A 6000-nucleotide genomic window follows, 5' to 3' on the forward strand; every position below is an offset into this window, starting at 1 on the left:
GAGCCATTTGTTGACTAAGTCTTAAGTTTTTGTCCTGTTTTGTTGTTTTGTTTCTTGAATGTGAACCAGAAAGTGTTTGCACTCTCATACTTCATTGAGAGTGCAAAAAGGGAGAAAAGGACTTGAAATGTCAGAGAAACAACAAATAAAAACAAAGCGTTTTCACCCCCTGCAACTAATGTTACATTTAGTATGAAAAACTAAAAAGATTGTGAAAAGAAACATTTGTTTTTCCGTGGCACATGACGATTTAAAAAACCAAAATATTTAGTTGGATGGGGTTCTTACTTTGAGCCAGACGATGCTTTCAGCTGGGTTCAGGGAGAAGTGGAAGAGGAAGTGGTTTTCAAAGTGGAAGGAACTTTTGAAAGTAATTTCAAAACAGAAAAGAAAACATACTGAGGTCAAAAAAACACACTTAGTGTTACTCTCATACCTCGACTGTATTATTTGCCAGTTTTAACTTCTCTATCAGAAATGGCCCATTTCCTTCAGGGCATGTTGGAGTAGAAAGGGTAGAAAACAGAGCTACATGTGTGAGGAGCAACCATGTTACTTACCAGAGTGCATGTTTCAAATCCAGAAGCCTGAAAGTTACATTATTCAGGCTGTTCTAGCTAAGGTAGAGTAGTTGAGGCTCCACGTGCACATATATATACAGATATATGTCATCCTATAGGCTTATAGACAGTGATAATACACAACTGTGACAAATTCCAATCTTTAGAGGCACCACTGCACTGCTGTACAGTGGCCAAACCTTTAAACCTAGAAGACCCAAAAGGTCACCTTTCACTCTTTTAGTGACTTAACCAAAGCCAAAATCCCCTTTTCCATCTCATAAACATTTTCCGGGAACTCAGGAACCTTTTAAGAGTTGTTTCCTGGATCTTTTTCATGAACCTAGAGCATGACTAAGAGCAGAAATCTGGTTCCAACGTTTGATCTTTTACTTCCAACCCCTAGAGCCCCGACATTCCATAAAGTACTTTTTACCAACGCTCTTGGATTCTTGGCCTGACCTGTGCGGTACTTCCCGTTCCTGGTTAGTCAAACAAGCACTATTCAAATATAATAGCCATTATTATCTTAAAATAAATGGGAACTTGGAGAGTGCAGTCCTCCGATTAATGAGAAGTAATGCTTGTATCAACCCAAGATCGGGAACCCCTCCAGGAGCTAATGGGATCTTTCCTTTCACCAAGTTTCAAAACATTTCCTCTCAGTAGTTTTCCGTAATTGCTGTCAAACTGACAGAATAAATGGAATGGAAATTTAAAAAAATCCTTGAAAAATATACTTATCTAAAATTAGGTTAGAGCGATTCAGTGCTAAACCATTCAACCATTGTGGACAGATAATAACAATTGTATCTAGAGAAAAATATTTTTTTATAAAATTTAAAATAGAATTAGGCTTATAGCACTTCTGCACTAATTAATATTGTCATGTGAAAATAGATCAACTGTGTAATAAAAACACGGGCTTCTAGTAACAACCCCACAGATAATTATTACTTGTTTCTATTTTGCCTTAGCTTTTTAGAGTCATGTAGCTAAATGTTTGGTCTCGCTGCACATCGTCCTAGTCTCCAACAGCAGCGGGTTGTTAGCATAAATGCTAACTTAGATATCTTATACCAAACACATGCTAGCTGGTAGAGACCAAAACTGAGCTAAAATGAGAGTGACTATTAGGTTAGGTCACCTGAACATGAATCCAAACGAACACCAATGTTGCTCAATCTCTGCTCAATGTGCATAACAGTACATTAGCAACTGTTTGCTAACGTATGAGTAACTTGGTTAGGTGATAATGTTGTGCTAGCTTGTTCCAATGCCCCCACTTGGCTAAAACATCTGTTCATTTTGGTTTTATTATTGTTTGGGCTTACTAAATAAAATAAAAAATGATATATCTAAAACATAAAAAAACACAGTAATCACACTGGTTCCATCATGGCTAAAGCAAACTATGCCGATTTTGGTTGATCCTGAAGTTCTATTTCATTCCGTCAGTTCCTTGGTTTTGTTATGTAAAAGGTTCTAAACTTGCTAAAGCCATTAACTTGTAAATGCTACTGGATTTAGTCTTTCTGAACTGTCAAAGAGTCATAGATACACAGTGCAAAAAACAATTCTGAATGATTCGATGCCCACACTCCTATTTCTTACCCAGTGGCAAAGTGTTAATGGCAGTATAGAGAACGGCAAGAGTTTGAATCTTTAATGGTCGGAGAAAACGTCATCTTATAAGCACTTCACACAAATACCTCTTCAGTATGTTCCTGCCTGCTTCAGCATTTATTTATTGATTGTTTGGTCACTTTGTTTGACTGCATATAACACACACACACACACACACACACACACACACACACACACACACACACACACACACACACACAGCTAGTTGTTCAGCCTGTTGATGGCAGGAGAATAGGGGAACATTTTCTTGTCTGCTTTTTACATTCCATGAGAGCTACCTTCACCCACTACCCTCGTAGTCAGTCACAACTCTGGGCCTTTCGATCTGAAGAATGAAACAAAAAAAGGAAAACTGAGCAAAAGAACGCGTATGAGAGGCTAAACTCAGTTCTCAGGGACATCACTTAAAGAAACAAAACAAAAAAGTAGTAGCATTAAGCATTTAAGATATTGTAAATATTAAAGTGTCAATTCAGAAAATTGTAAAGTTATAATTATTTATGATAAGTATGTTACGTGTTTGTTTTTACTTTTGTTTTTTTGTTTTAGCAGGGGTTTACTTGAATTATTTGGACGGGGAATTTGACAGCATTTTTTGTAACAGCAAACACTTAAAGGCATTTCTCAGGTGCTCCTGTGTACATTTCTTTCAGTTTTGCTATAATAACTATTATTATTTGTCATTTTCTTTGATTTGCAAAGACAAAAAAAACATCTGTTTTCCAAAAGGAAGCGTTGAGGATAATGAGGAAGGCATTCATTTGTAAAGATACGTTCTAAACCTGACTATGCAGAACCACTTCGAAGGTCTTGTCACCTCTTAAAGATGCCCCCCCTCCAAACTTAAACGTGTGGAAGAAGAGACTCAGTGGACTGAACCACTATTAAAGAGAGGGGGGACAGACAAAGACAAGACTCAGCATGCTTGTGTTTGGACAATGCGCAGTAGCCGGCCTGCATACGCTGCAACATAAAGAGAGGGGAAAAAAGACAAAGGTGGAATAATGCCTTTTGTGACCGATCAATGTACAAAGTTTATTTTTGCTTTACTTCTTTGTTGGTTTTATTTAATCAGGACTCATGCCTTCAGTGTCTTCTCGGAGGTGCCGTGTGGCAGCGCCGCAGTGAGACGGAACAACACACAAATGTCAAAGAGTCAGAAACGGCAATTGTTTGAACAAAGGAGACGGCCTGTGGATGACCTTGTGTTTTTCTTTTTATTCTTTCACGACTTCTTTCTCATTGCTATACTTATTTTGTTATTTCATCTTCACTTGTTCATCTCCTTACCCCCTCTCACAGGGTGGAGCAATGCATGGTCAGTGAGCAGCGTTCAGGGTAACCACTTCCTTTTCTTATCCTATTGAGTCAAAGATTTACTCAAGTTAGTGGGTTTCCATCTTCTGCTGTTGCAAATGTTATATAGATGAGGATAAAAAAAGGTTGATTTAATGTTCTGGTTACTACATTAGCATGAGACGGTTATCTTCTTAAATCAGAGGGATATTATTATTTACTACTTTCTTAACTTTAAAGTTCCAGCCAGCTGCTTTGTGATACATTTACTGACAGCATTACTGCAAATAAGTCCTTCCCTCTGACTTGATCTGTGTTTTTCAGTCTTTGTTAACTTTGTCCACCAGTTCTTATTCTTTCTTTCCTTCTTTCTTTCTTTATTTTCTTTAGCTGTTATTAATCTAGTTCACCCACTGTTTCCCAGTTTGTTTTGTTTTTGGATTATTTCTAATTTAAGGGAATATGGAAAAGTGTTTCTTGCCTCTTTGTGCTACTGATTATGAAAAGGTATTTCCAGTATTTGTTGCCACAGAAGTATGATAGTTTATCATCAACACTTGTTTTTGTTTTTTGTAATTTTTTTGCGCCACTTCTTGAGCTACTGTCTATAAAGCGAGAATTTATTACTATTTATGTAACGCTACTACCATTTTATATTGATTTGTGTTGGAATCTCAATGCTTTTCTATAAATAAAGTGTGAAACACGTTACATGGACTTCTATTTTGTCTTTTTCATAGTATGTTACATATAGTCACAGTATAATATTTAAGCTTTATTTAAGGATGGCCCCTTGAGATCCATCCATCCATCTTCTCCCGCTTATCCGTGGTCGGGTAGCAGTTCCAGCAGAGAGCCCCAAACTTTCTTTTCCCTGGCGACATCAACCAGCTCTGACTGGGGGATCCCAAGGCGCTCCCAGGCCAGCGAAGAGATATAATCCCTCCACCTGGTCCTAGGTCTACCCCTTGGTCTCTTCCCAGCTGGACGTGCCTGGAACACCTCCCTAGGGAGGCGCCCAGGTGGCATCCTAACTAGGTGCCCGAACCACCTCAACTGGCTCCTTTCGACGCGAAGGAGGAGTGGCTCAACTCCGAGTCCCTCCCGGATGACCGAACTTCTCACCTTATCCCTAAAGGAGACACCAGCCACCCTGCGGCCGCTCGTTCTTTCGGTCATGACCCATCCTTCATGGTGAGGTAGGAACAAAAATGGCCCGGTAGACAGAGAGCTTTTCCTTCTGGCTCAGCTCCCTTTTCGTCACAACGGTGCGGTAAAGCGACTGCAGTACCGCTCCCGCTGCTCCGATTCTCCGGCCCATCTCACGCTCCATTATTCCCTCACTCGAGAACAAGACCCCGAGATACTTGAACTCCTTCACTTGAGGTAAGGACTCATTCCCTACTTGAAGTGGACAGTCCATCGGTTTCCTGCTGAGAACCATGGCCTCAGATTTGGAGGTGCTGATCCTCATCCCAGCCGCTTCACACTCGGTTGCGAACCGATCCAGTGAGTGCTGAAGGTCGCTGTGAAGCTGACCGTTGAGCGGCCCAGACCAAGCAAGGAGGCAGAGGCAGAACGTCCAAAATGATAACCCGACGTGGGCATTTATTAAAATCATGTGCACAAAGTTCACAGCCTCAATCCTGCTGTTCTCCTTGCACACATCCTGCAGCCACAAGGATCTCACACACCCTACCAGCCTCTCAACAGACAGAGCCTAAACAGAGCCTAAATACACACACTCTAATCAGCACAACAATACACAGGTGAGGGGGAGGAGACAACACAGGACACCAGGTGCACACAATCATCAGCCACAAACTGTACTGTGCAATCACGCTAATAAAGTGCAATATTACCCGGCCTGAAGCCGTCAGTCCATAGTGACGAAGTTACCTTCGTCACAGTCGCAGACCGATGAAGCCATCAGAACCACATCATCTGCAAAAAGCAGTGGTGCAATCCTTAGTCCACCGAACTGCAGACCCCCTCCCCCATGACTACGCCTCGAAATCCGATCCATGTATATTACAAACAGGATTGGTGACAAAGCGCAGCCCTGGCGGAGGCCAACCCTCACCGGAAATGGGTCCGACTTACTGCCGAGGACCCGGACGCAGCTCTCGCTTTGGGAGTACAGAGATTGGATGGCCCTGAGTAGAGACCCCCTCACCCCATACTCCCGCAGCACCTCCCACAGTAACTCCCTGGGAACTCGGTCATACGCCTTCTCCAAGTCTACAAAACACATGTAGACCGGATAAGCGTACTCCCAGGCCCCCTCCAGGATCCTTGCGAGAGTAAAAAGCTGATCCGTCGTTCCACGACCAGGACGGAATCCGCATTGTTCCTCCTCAATCTGAGGTTCGACAATCGGCCTGACCCTCCTTTCGAGTACCTTAGAGTAAACTTTCCCGGGGAGGCTGAGTAGTGTGATGCCTCTGTAATTGGCACACACCCTCTGATCCCCCTTTTTAAAAAGGGGAACCACCAC

This window comes from Gymnodraco acuticeps, unplaced genomic scaffold, assembly GCF_902827175.1.
Source record: "Gymnodraco acuticeps unplaced genomic scaffold, fGymAcu1.1, whole genome shotgun sequence".
NCBI lineage: Eukaryota > Metazoa > Chordata > Actinopteri > Perciformes > Bathydraconidae > Gymnodraco > Gymnodraco acuticeps.